We start from the raw sequence: 19,741 nt of genomic DNA, 5'->3' as shown, positions 1-19,741 counted from the left end.
CAAATTTACAAGAAAAAACAAGCAACCCCATCAAAAATGGGGCAAAGGATATGAACAGACACTTCTCAAAAGAAGACATTTATGTGGCCAACAAACATGTAAAAAAGCTCATCATCACTGGTCATTAGAGAAATGCAAACCAAAACCACAATGAGATACCATCTCATACCAGTTAGAATGGCGATCATTAAAAAGTCAGGAAACACATGCTGGAGAGGATGTGGAGAAATAGGAACACTTTTACACTGTTGGTGGGAGTGTAAATTAGTTCAACCATTGTGGAAGACAGTGTGGCGAATCCTCAAGGATCTTGAACTAGAAATACCATTTGACCTAGCAATCCCATTACTGGGTATATACCCAAAGGATTATAAATCATTATACTATAAAGACACAGGCACATGTATGTTTATTGCAGCACTATTTACAATAGCAAAGACTTGGAACCAACCCAAATGCCCATCAATGATTGACTGGATAAAGAAAATGTGGCACATATACACCATGGAATACTATGCAACCATAAAAAAGGATGAGTTCATGTCCTTTGCAGGGACCTGGATGAAACTGGAAACCATCATTCTCAGCAAACTAACACAGGAACAGAAAACCAAACACTGCATGTTCTCACTCATAAGTGGGAGTTGAACAATGAGAACACATGGACACAGGGAGGAAACATCACACACTGGGGCCTGTTGGGGGATGGGGAGCTAGGGGAGGGATAGCATTAAGAGAAATACCTGCCCAAGCACAGTGGCTCATGCCTGTAATCCCAGCACTTTGGGAATATGAGGCAAGCAGATCACAAGGTCAAGAGATCAAGACCATCCTGGCCAACATGGTGAAACCCTGTCTCTTCTAAAAATACAAAAATTAGCCAGGCGTGGTGGCACATACCTGTAGTCCCAGCTACTTGGGAGGCTGAGGCAGGAGAATCGCTTGAACCCAGGAGGCAGAGGTTGCAGTGAGCCAACCTTTTCAGTGGCTGAAAAGGTTGAAAGCCACTGCACTTTCAGCCTGGCGACAGAGTGAGACTCTGTCTCAAAAAAAAAAAAAAAAAAAAAAAGAGAAATACCTAATGTAGATGATGGATTGATGGGTGCAGCAAACTACCATGGCAAGTGTATACCTATGTAACAAACTTGCACATTCTGCACATATATCCCAGAACTTAAAGTATAATTAAAAAATAAATTTTAAAAAAACAGCTCCTGCCTTTAAGGAAGGAGAAGAAGGGTGTGACAGACAGTGAGTAGAAATTGTGACAGTGAGTCACACAGCAAGCAGACGGTGACATTCTCACACAGATTTTCTTGTTTAACACAACACTCCTGTGATACGGGTATTATTACCCCTATTTTATTTTATTTTATTTTATTTTTTTGAAAGGGAGTCTCGCTCTGTTACCCAGGCTGGAGTGCAGTGGCCCAATCTCGGCTCACTGCAAACTCCACCTTCCAGGTTCACGCCATTCTCCTGCCTCAGTCTCCCGAGTAGCTGGGAGTACAGGCGCCTGCCACCACACCCAGCTAATTTTTGTATTTTTAGTAGAGACGGGGTTTCACCATGTTAGCCAGGATGGTCTCAATCTCCTGACCTCGTGACCCGCCTGCCTTGGCCTCCCAAAGTGCTGGGATTATAGGCATGAGCCACCGCGCCCAGCCACTCCATTTTAAAGACTGGGGAATTGAGGCTTCAGTTAGTAATCAACAGAGCCAAGATTCAAATTCAGGGAAGAGCAGAAGGAAAGAAGCAGGGCTGGGAAAGAAGGTGAAACTCAAGTGAAACACTGTAGGTAAAGCACTTTCTAGCAATACAAGACTTTGCAAACAGCTATGATTGTAATGTCAGTGAGCGTGAGGCAGAGATGTGACAACCAAGTGGAGAATACCCAGCTCCCTGCTGAAAATAAAAAACCTGGGGAAACGTTAGTTGCCAAGAGAGTCAAAATTTTAAAAGGGCCTAAGGATGGATGTTGGGTGAACTCAGGACAAGTGGAAGGAAAAACAAGTCAGAAGGAGAGCCAGGAGTATTTAGTAGCCCCAAAGCCAACAGTGTCAAGCACAAAAGAGTCAAATGCAGCCAAAGGGTGGAAGAGAAGGAGGCCCAGAAAAGAGTCACTGGATTTTGGAAATTGGGAGGCCACTGGAAACCATCAAAAGAGATGGAGGGTAGGTGACAGAGATGTAGGTTAGAGAGAATGTGGGCAGTGAGGCAGTAAGGACATCAGCGTAGAATCCCCATTCAGAAAGTTTCCCCAGGAAGGAATAAAAGGAAATCAAATGCAATGATAGTTTAGGAGATAGGAAGATCTAAAGAAGGAATAAGCTCTTAATATCCAGGAGAGAAGGCAATGTAGAGGTTGAGTACCATTCCCAACTTCTTCACCTGCATGACTTTGGGACTGTTTGTATAAAGAGAAATTTCTGTCATTGCTGCTGTACCTAATTAGAAAATATCTCCTCATTTTTCATCCTACCAAATTCTATTAATTCTTCCTGTTCAGTATCTCTTGGATTTATCTTCCCTTTTCTGCCATACTATCTGAGAGCAGGTTTGTCTCTTGGACTTCTGTGCCATCCTGCTGGTTCGATTTCCAAGCTTCCCACCCCTTCCCACAACTTGAATCTGAACCAGATTAACCTGTCAAAAAATCTAGTTTGCAAACATGAAAAACACTGTGTGGTGAAAGCACCCCAATATGCATTGGTTCAAGTCAGAAACCTCCAAAAATGCATGAAGTTCATCAGGAGCCTCCATTCCTCAAAGCCAGCCTTTCCTTAGACCCCTTACACCTTGACAGTCCGAAGACTGTCCTCAGCCCTCACTGTACATTAGACTCATCAGGGAAGCTCTAAAAATGCTGAGGCCCAGGCTCATTCCAGAGATTCTTTTATTTGGTCTGCAGCGGGTCAAGGCAAGGGTATATTTTAAAAGCTCCCTTGTCAATTATTTCCTGGTTCTCTTTACCGCTCTATGGGACACTCATAAACCCTGCTCTGAGCCTTTGCTCAGCAATGCTTTCCATGCCTGAGACACTTTCCTTCTTCCTTTCTATGAATCTGAATGCCACATTTCCCAAAGGCCTAATACAGTCTGACTTTTTTTAGGAAGTCTTTCCAGACCACCCCAGTCAGCAATTATCTTCCTCATCTCTAAGTTCTGATAACTGTTACAGATGGCACTGCAAAATTCAGCCCTTAATTCAATCAACATGTGCCTTCAAGGAGTTTATAGTCATGGTTTGGTGTGGTTAGTATGGGATGCACACAAAGCAGAGAGAGCTGCATGGAGAAGGGCAGGGCAGTGTGGAGGCCCCAGTATAGCCAGGAGGCCTCCGGAGCTTCAGGCAGCAGGACATGGGTCTGGATCTGTAGTCAATGGGAAGGTCAGGAAAGAGCTTGTACACCAGCAAAAGATTGGATCCTGTGGTCCTCAAACCCTTATTAGTCCTGGAGCTCTGTTTCAAGGAAATTCTGCAGAAGAACAGCAGATGGGTTCCCTCCTCACCTCCCCACCCCCTAGATATCCCCTTGAAGGTGTCACACAACTAGGACATTTGAAAACCATTGCCATGAGCCATTGAGCGTCTCGAAGGCAAAGACATAGGTTTTTCTATAATTATTTTATGTCAACAAATCTCAACTCTCCAGTAGATTTACAACCCTTAAAGGCAAGAAAACTGCCTCTTATGTTTTCGCATTCCCTAGAGCACCTTGTCATTCTGGAGATAGAGTATAATAAACAGTTAAAAACGCAAGCTTGAGCAAAGGAGGCTACCCACCATTGGGAAGCATAGAAGACAGAATTTTCAAAGGACTATTCATCATTTCAAGATTGATTTAAACATCTAAGTGGTACATGAGGAATAGAAGTGAGGTGACTTCCAAGAACTTGGAAATGCAGTTGCTCTCGAAGATTTAGGTTGGCAAAATTCATTCACAATGGCTGAAGTTAGCTATTATGCTAAATGAAAGAAAACCATAGCCTAAAAGAGTTTCTGTGAGTGTGTGCCCAAAGATTTTGGGAACACCTGAGATTCCTTTCAAGGTGACAGGATTGAAATGAAATTGGATTTAACCAATGGAGAATGAATCAGCTGTTTTGTATACTGCCTGGAGAAATTCTGTAGAAACAGAAAGAGAGTGAGCACACAGAAAAAGGGAAAACACAGGATCAGAGGCTGGCTGTGTTTACCCATGACTTCCAGGGGAAAGAGAGACAACTAGGTGGACAGAAGCCACAGCAGTAGAGGAGTGTACCTTCTGTGAGGGCCTAACCGAGACCTGCATCTGCCAAGGCTTATGGCTGCAAACTCAGCAACTGACTCTGGACTATTTCAAGAAAACAGTTGGGAATAAGGGGTAGGGGGATGTTCTGTTGAATGGAGTAGTATGGAAAAGCACAGAGGATCAATACAGGGGCTGGAAACCAGGTTCAGAACAGATGAAAACCTGAAGGTCTTGGCCACAGAAGCTATTGCTCAGCCTCACCTGGGTGCTCTCCCCAGCATAAATAAACTCCAACCATACTCCCGGCATTCCAGACACAAAGTCCTGGGAGAGAGTATGATGGATCGAGCTGAGGTCACGTGCCTATCTCTCAGAGGAAAGCTCTGTTAGGAGGAGCCTTCTACCTTTAACAGAGGAGGTTATATATTAGACCAACCAATCCCAGAGCCTGAACATGATGGTAGAGAGAAAGATCCCTAAAAGGAAACTGGGGTGCCCAATGGGAAAAGTCACTGGACAGTCAATATCCACAACACAGTCTGAGGAACTCCAGGGTTGTTCTCTTGCCTTTGTCCCGACCCTGTGCTCACCTGGCCACCTTTCCACTTCCAATCCACCGTCCTTGCGCTGGGGCAGGGGCTTCTTCCCTGACAGCAGATGTAAACCTTTCTTTCCAAAAGAAGGCAGATCCCTCACTGTAAGTTAGCAGGATTGTCAATCAGCTAGGATCATGTTTACCTCAAGGCAGATCTCCTGAGTCAGGTCTTGGGATGCGTGAGGGTGAGAGCCAGCCTCTGACAGACAGCTGACCTCACCCACGAGCTCCACCCGGCTGCACGCCCCTCCACGCTGCGGCAATGACAGGCCCCACATGGCCAGTCTGGATCCAAAAACCTGCCACAAGGTTGAATTTCCTTGGATGTATTTTGTGAATTTCCACTTTCATCCATATGAAATTAAAAATCCATCTACAAAGTTTTCATTACAAAATAAAGTCTGCCTTTTCCAATCATTCCTGGACCATCTGTTGCTACTTGAGTGATTTGCCCCTCATGTAATGGAGATTGGCTCCCTGTTACGTCGCTAACCACAGGCTTGAGGAAGTCAGTCCTACAAATATGCTACTCGGGCAGGAATAAATGGGTCAATGACAACGGGTCAGGCTGCTGAGACTCCAGAGTCAGATATACTAGGGCTGCCATGATAATATTTATCCTTTGGATCATATCTAGAGTGACAGGCCTTTTAACAAACCCTTGGTTTGGTTTCCTTATTTTTCAGATGAGGAAACTGAAGGCCAGAAAGGGGAAGTGACTTGCTCAAAGTTATCCAGCTCGTAAGTGGAAGAACTAAGAAAACCCGATCTCATCCATCCTTTCCATGACATCATTACACTGTCCTTAAAAATGAGAAATTTCATCAACTTTCCAGGTCTCTTAAAATTAGTGAGTGCTCTCATCACTGGCCCTTTGTATCCAAACAGGAGATGTTGATGCTGTACTTGCTTCAATATGATACTCAGTGAAAAGCTAATAATTAGGAAACTCAAGAATTGTCGTGCCCTGATAATTCACATTTCTGGTAATCTACTGAAAACAAAATGGGTGGGCAAGATCTTTTTTAGAAATACGTTATTACAAACATTCCTAAGTTGTGTGTGTGCGTATACGTGTGTGTGTGTGTGTGTGTGTGTGTCAAAAAGAAGAAGTAATTTTCCACCCTAGTAAATATCATCAATGTTAAATGCAGCCTCCGAAGTGAGGGCCCCATCAAATCACATTTCTGCTGCATCACCTTGAGCAAGTTCCTTATTTGAAGGTCGGTGTCCTCTTCTATGAAATAAATAACCTACCTCAGCATGTTGTTTTAATTAGACAATCCACAGAAAACATTTGGCACAGTGTTTGGCCAATAGCAAGCCCTTGAGTTTTTTAAGTTCTTAAGTTATATTAACATAATGAAACCTTTGGTGTTTGCTTTTTCACAAGGCCCTAAGAACACCTCCCTGATGTTTCAAAGCATAGCACTGGTTCTCAAACTTGGCTTGTTTAGAATCACCTGGGGAGTTTTAAAAAGTGCAGGTGCCAAGGATACACTCCTGAAGATTCTGGCTCAATTGGTTTAAGGTGCACTTGGGACTTTTCCCCCATTGTATAAAGCTCCCAGGGGACCTTGTATGCAGCAAAGTTTGAGAATCACTGATCTACAAAACTGAACCCATAACCAGAGAACAGGCAAGACAAGGACCATCAAGCAGTCAAGCTTACAGTCACCGCAATATCACTCCATCTCCCTACCTCATGAAGTTCACACTGAGATCTCGAAGCTTCTCATTCCAAAATATTTAAGATAAAAGAGGCCAGGCACAGCAGCTCATGTCTGTAATCTCAGCACTTTTGGGAAGCCAAGGCAGGAGGATCTCTCGAGGTCAGGAGTTTGAGACCAGCCTGAGCAACGTGATGACACCCTGTCTCTACAAAAAAAATTTAAAATTAGCTGAGCATGGTGGTGCATGTCTGTGGCCCCAGATACTCAGCAAGCTGAGGTGGGAGGACTACTTGAGTCCAGGAGTTCAAGGTTACATAGAGCTATGGTCATGCTACTATGCTCCAGCCTGTGTGACAGAGCGAGACCCTGTCTGAAAGAAAAAAAAAGAGAGACAGAAAGATTAGACTAAAATTGAACTAACTCCAGACCTTACCTGGTAGATGATTTTGGGGTGGGGAGAGGGAGGTGGAGGGGATGTCAAATCTTTTCCCATTTTCTCCTAAAAGAAGAGCAGCTTGGGAAAAAAAAAAAAAAAAAAAACCCAGCTCACCAAAAGTACAGAGATGACGGTTCTGGAAATTAAAGGAGTCATTGTTTTATTTACAATGTGGAGTAATGGATTCTTATTTTTTCCTATAATTTTTTTTTCTACCTGGTAGCAAGGCCTCGAGTTTGACTGCATTTTAACAAGACACAAGAGAATCAGAGGAAGCTTTTGATTAGGGCTGGACTTTGTTTTCCAGGCTTGCCGAGACAAAGGGGAATCAGGCATGTGATCTCCTTTTCCAGCTAATTTCACAGAAGACCTGGAAGAGGAAGGCAGCCTGGAGAGTCCCCATGAAGGTCCCCACGGGCCCAGATTTCGCCCTTTTGCTGGCCTGGCCTGAAGGATCCCAGCATGCTGCCACCAGGCCACTGCAGCTGTTCACGTGCCCCTGTTTGGGGAAGTGAGGCCTGGGAAAGCAACAGCGCAGGGTTACAGTTTGTCCCACATCAACGGAATTTTGACCTGAGAGCTGGCTTCCTCCTCTCAGCATGCTGGTCCTGGCAAGTCCCATCACCAGCCAGCCTTCCCAAAGAGGAACGCCTTAGGGTTGGCTCCAGCCCCTCAACTTCCTCTTTCTTCCCTAGTTCCCTTGCAAGGATGACCCAGGGCCCCTGGCTCCCAGCAGCTCCAAGATGGTGGGAATCTGAAGGATGGCAGAACAGAACTGGGACCAGTGGTCTGAAGCCAGCAAGAGGCTGATTTCAGCTCAAAGTAAGCAATAACTTCCCAAGAGTACCATTGGGGGACAGTCTCAGTGGTTAGAGATCCACATCAGGGCAGGTGTTTGCACAGGGCCATAGAAAAGATTCTGAAACCAGATGAAGTTTGACCAGTTGTTCTCAAAGACGCTGTCCCTACCAGAAAGTACACGTCTATGAATCTTCAAGTTAGCGTCAATTCACCAAGACAACAACAGGAGTAAGAAATCATTTTCTTACTGTTTCAAACTTGTAAATATGAAACATTTCAATCATACTGACATGTAGAGAAAATAATATACTAGATCTGTCAAGCCCATCACCAAAATTGAAACGTGTTTTGCCATATTGGTCTTAGATTGATCTCTCTCTGTCTCTCTCTTTCTCTCCACCCCCGCCTTCAAAGAAAAGTGTCCAGATTCAACTGAAGCTCTATTTCTTCATCCTTTCCCTCCTTCTCCAAAGGTAACTATTAACCTGAAGTTGGCTGGTATCATTCCCATGTGTGTTTTTACTTTTTAATAAATATAAATGTATTAATACAATTATATTGTTTACATTTTAAGATGAATTGCATCTATCTATGTATATACTTATGTGTAGCACATACCTGTCCTTTTACAACCAACTTTTTCATTCAGCATTGTTTTAAAGTTTATACATGTTGATAGAAATTGGATCTAGTACATTTCTATTAACTGCTACATAGTGTAGTATTCAATTCTGTTACCACATTCCATAAACCACAGCTTGTGGGCTATGTAGTCAGCACTCTTTCATGTGTGTACATATGTTGTGTGCACACATATACATGTGTGTATATATGTGTATCTATATGTATACATACAAACACAAATCTGTATACCTGTATGACGGTTTCTCCAGGCTGTTTATTCAGGAGCAGAATTGCTATTTCATAGCAGAAATGCATCTTTGACTTCAATAGATATTGCCAAATTGTTCTCCAAAGTGACTGTACCAATTTACACTCCCACCAGGGAGTTCCCTTACGGCCACATCTCACCATCCCTTTTGTCATCACACTTAATTAATTTTTACTAATCCAGTAGATGTGAATGGCATTTCATTGTTTCAATTTGCATTTCCCTTATCATGGGGAAGCAGTTATAGTTTTGAGCCAAAAAAAGAGTCTAATCCCTCCCCAGCCCACACACATACACTCAGTGGAGGCAGAAGGATGCATGGGGGTGGGAATGAGCCCAGATAGTGAGGTTCCAGAGACCCAGGGCTGGAGCAAGGATTTTGCGCCTCGGGGTCAAGCACAGATTAAAGTCAGAACAGAAGGTTGACTTCCAAAAGCACAGACCAAGGAACTGCCAAAGAGAAGTGACCAAGACCAGGGATAACAGCAGCTTGGATAGAGCCAGAACCCTGAAATCGCAGAGGTAGACAAGAGCAAAACACACTGGAGTCAACGGGAAATGGTCCAAGTTATTTCCTAAATAACAAAGGCAGTTGTTTGCAGCTGGCAGCTGGAGAGAACAAGATTGAGGTTGGGGCAGCTGAGCAGAAAGGAAGGGAGAATAACAAGTGCCAAGGTCCCGGAAGCCCAGCCTGCCACTGTCATTCCCCGGCACGCCATCACTCTCCACTGTGGAACCCGAGTGCCCTAAGTAACTCTTCATAGGTTCTACCAAACAAAGCCCCTCAGGTCAACAGACCAGCAAATATGGGCCACGCTTTGGTCTGAGAGTTTGGGGTTTTCATTTCTTAAGATCTAACAACAACCAAAGCACTGCAGTGGGTAAATGATTTATTTTTGGCAAACTGTTTCTCCTTCTGGTGGCTTCTTTTCAAAACATGTTTTGGAAACATTTAAGTCCTTCCCATAGCACTGCTTCTCAGGGAAGTTAAACAACGCTAAATTGACCGACTGACTTCAAGGCATGTGTGCTAAAATATGCCTCCCATATTAAAGATATTGGAGCTTTCTGGAAATAACTTATTTCCTTGGGGGACCCCAGAGGATGTGGGAATCCCATATATCTCTATGTCCTTTTACCAGGCAAAACCCTGAGAAGCAGAGGCATCTATCAACGCGTGTGACAGATATGGTCTTCTTAATGGGGACAGGAAACCACTCTAACCTCAATGGGTCCACAGTTTCAAAGTCAACTTTCCCTTTGGCTCCCTTTTCTAAGGACAATAGTCAAGGGAGTGTCTAGAGAGACAAGCATAAAGGGGCTAAGAAACCAAGACCCTGAGATCTCCTTTCCCTGATTTGATACCATGCGAGTATAAAATAGGATGCATCCCTCAGTTCAGAATAGACCGTATTTAATAAAACTCTAGAAACATAAACAAGTGTCTAGAACTATTCTGCAAACCCAAGCTGTGTGAGGGTCAATTCTCACTATTCTGACCATTTTAAGATAAAATGTGACAAAGATATACTACCTTTCTGATGACTCTTGAATAACAAGGTCATGCATGACAGTATTGGTCATTTCTAATTCCTCTTGGCATTGGAATCTATCATTGAATACTTTATCTTTAAAATAAGTTTTAGAGCCAGTTTATTCATACATTTGCCCACCCCACCCCCCAACACACACAATAACATCATGTTTATATAAGAACATCAGTCATGTCCTCTGGGATATCCAAATGCCACAGAGCCATTTCATTCAAGATTCTCAGTTGAGCATCTGCTATGGTTGATTAGAAGAGGCTACAAGTAGGTCAGGGTCAGAAGGGTGCAGCTCACAAAGCATCACAGATGGTTCAAATGAAGAGCCTTTAATGAGCGGACCCCTCATAGAGTTGTGGGCCAGGTTGAGGGAACAGAACAAGAAAGGTGAGGCACCCGGGGACCACCAATGAGAAGCAACAGCCACACCAAGGCCGAAGGGACACCGGAAGGAAATAGTGTTACTGGAGCCCAGTTGAAGCTGGAGTCCTGAAGGATGGCTGCCAGTGGGAATTGAGGTAACGGAGGGGCGCAGCTAATATCAGAGACCCGGGGCAGAGAAATATGCCAATGTCTCTTCCCTCCCACCCTCAGATCTCCTGCTGGGTTCCCCATTTGTTAAACCCAACTGGAAGCCAGCTGGCAAGGATGGCTGAGTGATGCAGTGCTTAGGTGTCAGGCCCCACTGGCCGCAGAGCAGGGTGGGGAAGAGAAAGGATAGATCAGGATTTGGAAGGCGCTGGGGGTGCCCAGTGTCTAGCACGGTGGCTTATTTCCCATCCCACTGTGCTTCCCATTTGAATCAGCTGCATCCCTTGGTCACAAGGCACACACAGCAAACGGCACAAATCTTCTCTTGATCTCTTGATCAAATAGCTCATAAATCTCCTGATCCACGGTCTCCACATTTCTTAGGAGAAACATAGTCTAATTCAGAGTCATTTAATTCAAGAGTCAATCAGGCCGGGCATGCCTGTAATCCCAGCTCTTTGGGAGGCCAAGGTGGGTGGATAACCTGAGGTCAGGAGTTCAAGACCAGCCTGGCCAACATGGTGAAACCCCATCTCTACTAAAAAATACAAAAATTAGCTGGGCATGGTGGTGGGCACCTGTAATCTCAGCTACTCCGGATGCTGAGGCAGGGAGAATTGTTTGAACCCAGGAGGCAGAGGTTGCAGTGAGCCGAGATCGCGCCATTGCATTCCAGCCCAAGTGACAGAGCGAGACTCTGTCTCAAAAACAAAACAAACAAACAAACAAAAGGAGTAAATCAAACAAGAGTTTCCCTTATAACCTGAATAATGTCATATTCAATTAGGTGGGTGAGGACCCACACTAGGCTTAAGCAGCAAATTCCATTTCTCCAGACCAATTTGCTTCCGGTTTTCAGCAGAGAGGAGACGGCTCTCTGTTCATTTTCTGGAGAAATGGCCTTGGATAGGCACCAGGCAGTTAGCTACCATTGATGGGAACAATGGACACCACTTTGTCCTTACCAAGTACGGGCACTGTTCCACAGGTTTGGGGTGTGTGCTGGTTGTTCCCCACTTGCTGAGGCACGAGATCAGAGGGTGAAAGGAGGAGGTGGGGTACTGACTTCTCTGCTCCCCTGGCTGTGTTGGCAGTGGCTGCCTGCCTCTCCCTGTGCCCACAGCTCCCCAGCTACAGCTCCACTGTGCCCACAGCCACAGCTCCACTGCTAGAGAGTGGCCCCTCTCCCAGGGCTACACTTCTCCCTGAGTTTTGAGAAAGCACTCCTTCTACTTGCCCCTTCAGATCTGGGGTGATAATAGCTTCTCTTGCAGGTTTCTCCGTCCTTTTTGGTTCCCAAACCCTCCCCACACCTCTGTAGATTGTCTTTTCATTAAACCTCTCCTCCATTATTATCCCTTTCAGTGTGTCGTCTACCTCCAGTGGTTCCCTGGCTGATACAATGTACATAAACCAGGTTAATGACGCTGAAGATCCAGACTAGAGCACCACATTCTCAAGTGCACCGTGGGAACTGATGCTGGCAACGATGCATCCGTTTCCTCCAGGGACATGGTGACCTGATCTGCCTTCAGCAAAGACACAGCGTACTTCATCTTGCATTCTTTTTTCACAAAAGGAGTGGTGAACCCAGAAATAGGTTGAGTAATCACTATCTTGAGAGAGTATTTGGCATTTAGAGAAAAACACCAGCTTTGGGATCAGCCTTCCCCAGCTCTCCTACCTCCCTCTGGCTGATATCGGACAAGTTACCACTCTGGGCCTCAATATCTTAGTCTGTTAAATGGGACAAAACATATCTAGTCTACAGGGCTTTAAAAAGTAACAAATTTTAAATGCCTGGTCCAGAGTATGTCTTTAATAAATCTAAATTCTCTCCCCCTTTACTTTAAGGTTCCCATTGTTTTCTCTCGCGTCCTGGTCTTGTCTTTGGGTCTCAGAATCCTCCTCCTGTTCTCCTCCTTAACATGAGTTGAGTTCACTTTACCCAACCATCTTGAATCCTTAAGTCCCAAGGGCTTCATTCTTAGACTGTAATGGGAGGATGGGTTTCTCAATGATTCTAGGTGCCAGCGATTTGCCTTGTGATGTAACACAGATGCACACACACACACACACACAGACACACACTTGAGCACGCACATGGAAACCTGATCCAGGACAAGCTCATTCCCACTTATGACTCATGCTTCCATTCAGATAATAGTAATTGGTCTCTAGAGAATATTACAGGGGATAAAACAGCAGGGAGAACAAATGGATCAGAGTGAGAACACTTTTTGGAAATAATAGTCACTAAGGGCCCAGGGAGCTGATGCCCAGCTTGGCTAGAATTTAGTAGGTATTTCTTCCAAGGCAATTTTTAATTGGTGCTCAGTTCATTGTGGCAAATTCAAGAGAGTTTCCGATTAGTTCAGTCATGACCATGGGGTGGAACCAGTCCGTGCTTCCTCTTCTAGTGATTAGATCTGAAATGATTAGATCTGAATATGAAATTCCAATTTGGAGTTCTCCAACAAGCCATCGCCAGCCTTCATACTTTAGGAAAACATTTCAGGCAGTGGTTCTCAAATGTTCATTCACATCGGAATCACACTCCCAGAATCATAATCATACGCCCCATCCAATGATTTTATAATTACCCTTGCATTTTTAAGAAGCTCCCCAGATGATCCTCATGAATATTAAAGACTGATAACAAATGATGCTAAGAGACTTGAAGAAGAGTTGTCCCATCTCCTCAATGCACCTGCCAGATGAATTAGAGAAAGGCGATCTGTCACTGGTGAACACACCCATGCACGTTGCCACTGGCCGATGAGTAAGGCAGCAGCAGGGATGACCCAAGGGGCATTTCTCTCTGGTTTTCAAAAGGAGCTTCTCTCTGACTTATTTCTCGCAAAAGATTTGGCAGACACATTCAATACGAACTTTCCACATAATAAAATTTCTGGTGGACAACCGATGAAGCGTGTTGCTTGGTAAGTGAAGAAAGTAGAGAGTATAGGCAGTAAACTGGGTCTCAATTTGGAGAGTGAGGGAGCAATTCTGGGTGAGGCAGAGAGTGAGCATATGGCAGAAGCACAGATGTTAGAGCTGGAAGACTCTGGGCTGTATACATTTATATTCTGCCTTCACAGTGTTGCCCTGCCTGCCTAGGTCTCCACACTTACAGCACAGTGGCCACAAGCCACATGTGGCCATGAGCCCTTAAAATATGCCTGGGTCATATCGAGATGTGACATACAACACACACCAGCTTTTGATGAGTTATTACTAAAAAAAAGTCAATTAGGGCCGGAGGCAGTGGCTCACCCTGTAATCTTAGCACTTTGGGAGGCCAAAGCAGGCAGTTCAGGAGTTCAAGACCAGCCCGGCCAACACGGTGAGACCCCATCTCTACTACAAATACAAAAATTAGCCGAGCATGGTGGCACGTGCCTGTGATCCCAGCTATTCAGGAGGCTGAGGCAGGAGAATCGCTTGAACCCAGGAGGCAGAGGTTGCATTGGGCCGAGATCGCACCACCACACAACCTGGGCAATAGAGTGAGACTCTGCCTCTCAAAAAAAAAAAAAAAAAATTCCGTCAATAAAATCTCTCTTAATAATTTTTCTAGTGATTACACGTAGAAATGGTATTTTTGACATACCAAGTTAAATAAAACATATGCTATGAAAATAACTTTACCTACTTATTTTTTATTCCATGTGACTTTTATTCCATGATTTAAAATTCCATAGAAAATTTTAAATCATGTATGTGGCTCTCATTTTGTCTCCCATTGTATTTCTAGTGAACAGTGTTAACCATACTAATATTCACCTGATTGTTTTTTGTTTAAATTTGACTTCTCTTTTTTACCTAACTAAACTTAGTCTTATCCCATGTACCAATAACCATGAAATAAGAAGTTTGATGTGCCAATTAAATTTTTTTCTAATAAGCATTAAGATAAATATATAACATAGCCTGTCCATCCACTACCTAAATTTGGTTTGTGTTTTGCTGGTGGTACCCAAAAGCGCATTTGAGGAAACATGCGTCTAGTGTAAGCCCTTTGACACCCAGGAAGAGGGAAAGAGAACATGGCGTCCGAGGCCGAGGCAGCCGGGGCTCTTTAGCATCATCTGTGAGTTGCGGCGCGCTGGGGTTACTTAGGGCTTCCAGCTGTGGGAACAGCCCCCACACAAACAAGCTCCCAGTCACTCACAGGCATGGACCAGAGATTGCGTGACTCTTTTCTGGTAACACTCTCTGGGCTTCCACTCTGCCCTGACATTTCATAAGGTAGGCGCCGTTCTTAAAGGGCCAGTAAGAACTGCAGCTTGCCTTTGAGTAATCGTGGAGGCCATGCCCTTCAATAACCCCTGTCTGCCCACTGCCTGCCCGACCACCACCGGCCTCCCTCGGCCTCCCCTTCCCCCCTCCCTCCACCAGCGCTGCTTCTGGGTGGCAGTGGCCATTGCCACAGTTCAAAGCTCCTCTGGCCCACAGCCTGGCCCTGCCTGATCTCGGGGGAGGAGTTTGGTTTTGTCCTTTGGATACAGTCCTCCTGAGAGGCTGTGTGAGCCCGTTGCCTTGGCCCGGGCTAAGGATCCTCCCATGAAGAGGAGAAGCCAAGCCAATAGCCCTGTCCCGCAACCTTTGTAAGCCCCTAACCCAGTAGGTGCTCCATCAGTGCAGGTGAGGAGGCAGCCAGGGGCCCGGCTGGGGGTGGGGGGCAGTAGGTTCCTACTGTTTCTGCCTGGGTCTCTTCTCCAACCAGCAATGTTTCCTCTTGAGGAGGAGGAGGAGGCTTGGGGCCAGTCCCAGCAGCCAGGACTCAACACAGGTGCAAGGTGAGAGAACACTGGCTTTCCTCAGAGGAGCCTTCTAAAACATTTTGGGCCCTTTAAACCGGCCCCCACAGGAGGTCCAAAACAGTCTCCTCACAGACATCAGGGCACGCCCAGCAGTGGTCCTGGGCAGCTCCCTATTTTGTCAGTCTTGCTGCTGCTTCCCTGGCCTCCCTGGCATTCTCATTCCTCAGAGCTCCCATCTGCTTTCGGCCTTCATGTCTCAGGCCTGCCCCAGTGGCTCCTTTGAGCTAACATGATTTCAACCTTCACCCAAAGACCAGATGTAAGCTCCCCACAGCCCCAGCTGAGTTAACCACTGCCCCAGAGCCGATGGTCTCACTCTGTCACCCAGGCTGGAGTGCAGTGGCCCCATCCGACTCACTGCAACCTCCGCCTTCCAGGTTCAAGTGATTCTCCTGCCTCAGCCTCCTGAGTAGCTGGGACTACAGGCATGTACTGCCACACCCAGCTAATTTTTGTATTTTTAGTGGAGATGGGGTTTCGCCATGTTGGCCAGGCTGGTCTCGAACTCCTGACCTCGAGTGATTCACCCACCTTGGCCTCCCAAAGTGCTGGGATTACAGGCGTGAGCCACCATGCCTGGCTCATTTATTCACCTTTAAGTGGACACTGGGATGTTGTGAGGTCACGTAGAGTTGAAGTGTGCAGCTTGAAATGCTAAGGAGATGAGGGAACACCAGCAAGGAGTCAAAACTCTTTGTGCCTCACCTCCATGAAAATGATAATAGTGAATAATCCTGGAGCAGTTACAACATGCCGGCCTGTGCTTAGCAGTGTATCACCTCTTGCAATCTTCATCACAACCTGAGGGAAAAGATTCAGAGAGGTTAAGTCACTTGCCCAAGGTCACACAGCTTCTAAGCGGCAGAGCCAGTCTGTCCTTAATCTGCGTGCACTGCCTCCTTCCCCGTGCCTTGTAAGAGATGGCGGAAAGGGAGAGCGGCAACCAAGGGGGGAAAGGAGGAAATATATTCAGTGCAGCTGCCCCAACGTCCCTCAAGGACAAGCACAAAGGGGCGGTGTGGGTGAGCACAAAGCCATTGGCCCAGGTGGCTTCCTCTCATTTGTCCCTCTTATCACCACAGTCCCACACTCAGCAGAGCCCCCTCAAGGTCGTGTGCCACACGCCTGTCCCCAGGGGTCTGTGACTGGCTTTCAGGGTCTGTGCGGTTGACAGCTTGAATTTGACAAGATCTGTGCTGAAAACGGAGCCCCTTAACTGACTCACAGAAAGCCCCCCGGGCCCTCCCTGGGGGCCCCCGTGATGGATGGGCCTCTCTCTGAGGCCTCAGTGGGCCGGCTGGGGAGGACCGAGGTCCACAGGGCCTCACTGGAGCTGCCAGGAGGTCAACTGCTGTCTGAATGACTGCTCTGTGCCGGCCGCCTCTCTCTCTCTCAATCCAGGCCAAGGTCTGTCTTTGGCAAACCCCACACGCCCCAGGGGACTGGGCACACTCCTGTCCCGATGCTCCCCTTTCTCCCTGCAGGAACAGGGTGTAGATCCCACTTCCAACCCCCATTTCTCCTCACAGTCCAGGGCCTCAAGGGGACCTGCTGGATGCAAAGCCGAGGTAACCTCTCCTCCTAGCGTGCCATTCCCTGTCCACCTCTGTAGACACAGACACACACAGGGTGTCAAGAAACGACAAGATGGTATGCACGCCGCACCTACAGGGAATCAGGGAATGAATTCATTCATTCAACACATTTTTGCCTGGCACCAGCTAGATACCAGGCCCTGCTGTGGTCACAGGGGACATAACAGGGATGGAAACAAATGTGTCCCTGTCGTCAGGGAGCTGACTATCTGGTAGCAGTTTTATATGCGGGGACTCCTGGGAAGAAGAAAATGCTGCAGGATTTTTAGAGGCCATGATCCCAAAAGGATAAGGCCGTGGCAGGGCAGCACTCCCCACTCGCAGCCTCTGTCTTGCTTCTTGCCTTCTCAAGGTATTTGCTACTCAGCAAATACACGTCAAAGTATTGCTACTCAGCGAGTCCCCTGACTACAGGTTCCCCAAACCAGTTGTGTTCAGAGTCGGGCTATGAGTATCTTAAATATACAGATCTCTACAAACATGCTCCTAGAGATTCCGCTTCTGTAGGTCTCCAGCAGGGTCCAGGAAACTGTATTTGTAAAAACTTTCCTAGGTGACTCCGAGACGTACCCAGGTGTGGGAAACCCTCATGCTTAACTCTGAGTTCCTTATTTGTTACACTTTTTTTTTTTTTGTCTTTTTTTTTTTCCTTTTTGTGGAGATCGGGGTCTTGCTACATTGCCCAGGCAGGTCTCAAACTCCTGGGCTCAAGCTATTCTCCCGCCTCTGCCTTTCTAAAAGCTGGGATCATAGGCGTGAGCCACCGCTCTGGGCCCAAGTTCCTTATTTGTCTAGGGATCTGTAGGACCTAGATTAGTGTGGGAATGAATGAATGAATGAATGAATGAATGAATGAATGAATGAACAGACAAATACATGTTTGAGGCATGTTTGGAAGCTTGCGTGTGGCTGTGGTCAGCGGTAGAGGCTTATAGGACTGGTAAAGCAGCGTGGGTCAGAGCTGCTGGGCTTACTAATACCCCACGATGGGTACACAGGATGGGGGCAGGATGTGGGTCATGATGCCAGCAGACCTGGGTCATCTCGCCAGTAGAGGCAGATGAGCTCAGTGTATGTGGAGTGCTGATGACTCAGAGGAAAGTGGAGTTCACAGTCCACAGACATTTCAGGACATCTCAGGTAGCCCATCTGTGCCAGGTCACCCAGAGATGGAGATGGACAGACAGTGTGGGGTGGCCCTGCACCCTGAAACTCCCGGGCACCACCTTGCATTGTCAGTTTCTAATCTTACACACACTGGGGAGAGGTCTGCTGTGGGCCAGACTGGCCACCAGTGCTGGGGAAGTAGGGACTGGCCTAACCACAGTCCTCAAGGATGCCAAAATCTGGTGAGGAAGACAAGCATAGAGAGAGATAGAGATGGCAGAGGCCAGGACAGGAAACCTCTGGGCATCCTGGCTGAGGACACGGTGGCACACCCAGAGGAGAATGAATCCTGGAAATGCTGAAAGCTAAAGAGAGGGTAGGAACCCCAGGGCTGGGGTAAAAATGTGTAGGGTTCAGTTGGAGAGTGATGTGGAAGGATTCCCACACTGAGATTTAAATGCAGTTTCAACCACTTCCTAGCTATGTGACCTCAGACTTGAGCTCCCAGAGCCTCAGTTTCCTATCCCATAAAATGAGAATGATAGTAATTCCTACCTCTCAAGGTTATTGTGTTGACAACACAAGAAATCAGGTGTGAGAACACTGAGCACACAATAAGTACTCGATAAAACAGAACGACGACAACCACTCATTGAGCCCTTTTCACACATTTCTCATATGTATAACACAACCTGAAGGAACTGTCTGTCCTTAGCCCCAGCTCTCAGATAAGGAAACAGAGAAGAGAAGGAGATAAACGGTGAAGCCAGAACGTGAACCCAGGTTTGTCGCATGCCAGAGGCTTCACTGTAATACTAGGCCATAAGCAAATATATTTTTGAAAGAGAAGATGTTTAAAAATCATAGTATCTGTGATTAGCATGATAATCAAAAGTAGCAGCTCATTGGAATTCCACTGAGGGTTAGAAAAATTGTACTGTATCCAGAGGATGCTACTAATCTCTTCCTTATATTGAGGACTTACTGGGTGCCAGGCACTATAGCAAGCACTGTTAGAACACCACACCAAACACCTTGGTTTGTTATTTTACAGATACACCAAGAGGGACTTGAAAAGATTAAGTGCCTCCCTAGGGCATTCAGTAAGTGAAAATAGCTAAGCCAAGATTTGGACGGAAGTCTCCTGGTCCTTGTTGCCTTGTTCCAATCCAGTTCTGCTGCACTGCAGATTCCCACCAGAGATCACAGAGCAGAACATGCAAAAGGTAAGACTCCTTGGACACATGAGGTATTTCCCAGGTGACATCCTCACTGGGACTGAAATCAGACTGGGTGGAGGTGAGAAGGAAGAAAAAGAAAGGGAACGGAGACAGAGTCCAATCCCAGGGTGAGCCGCTGTCCTTTCTACAGGCCATCAAGAAACTCCTACTGCCCTGGTTGACCTCTGTTAGAGCTTCAGGGACAGGGTGTAGGAGGACACCTTCCTACATGGAAGCAGGAATTAGAGGGACTCTAGAAATCTCATTTCACCGCAGGTGTCCA

This window comes from Macaca mulatta, chromosome 12 (assembly GCF_049350105.2).
Source record: "Macaca mulatta isolate MMU2019108-1 chromosome 12, T2T-MMU8v2.0, whole genome shotgun sequence".
NCBI lineage: Eukaryota > Metazoa > Chordata > Mammalia > Primates > Cercopithecidae > Macaca > Macaca mulatta.
The sequence above is the reverse complement of the archived record's forward strand: the minus strand, read 5'-3'. Positions refer to the sequence as shown.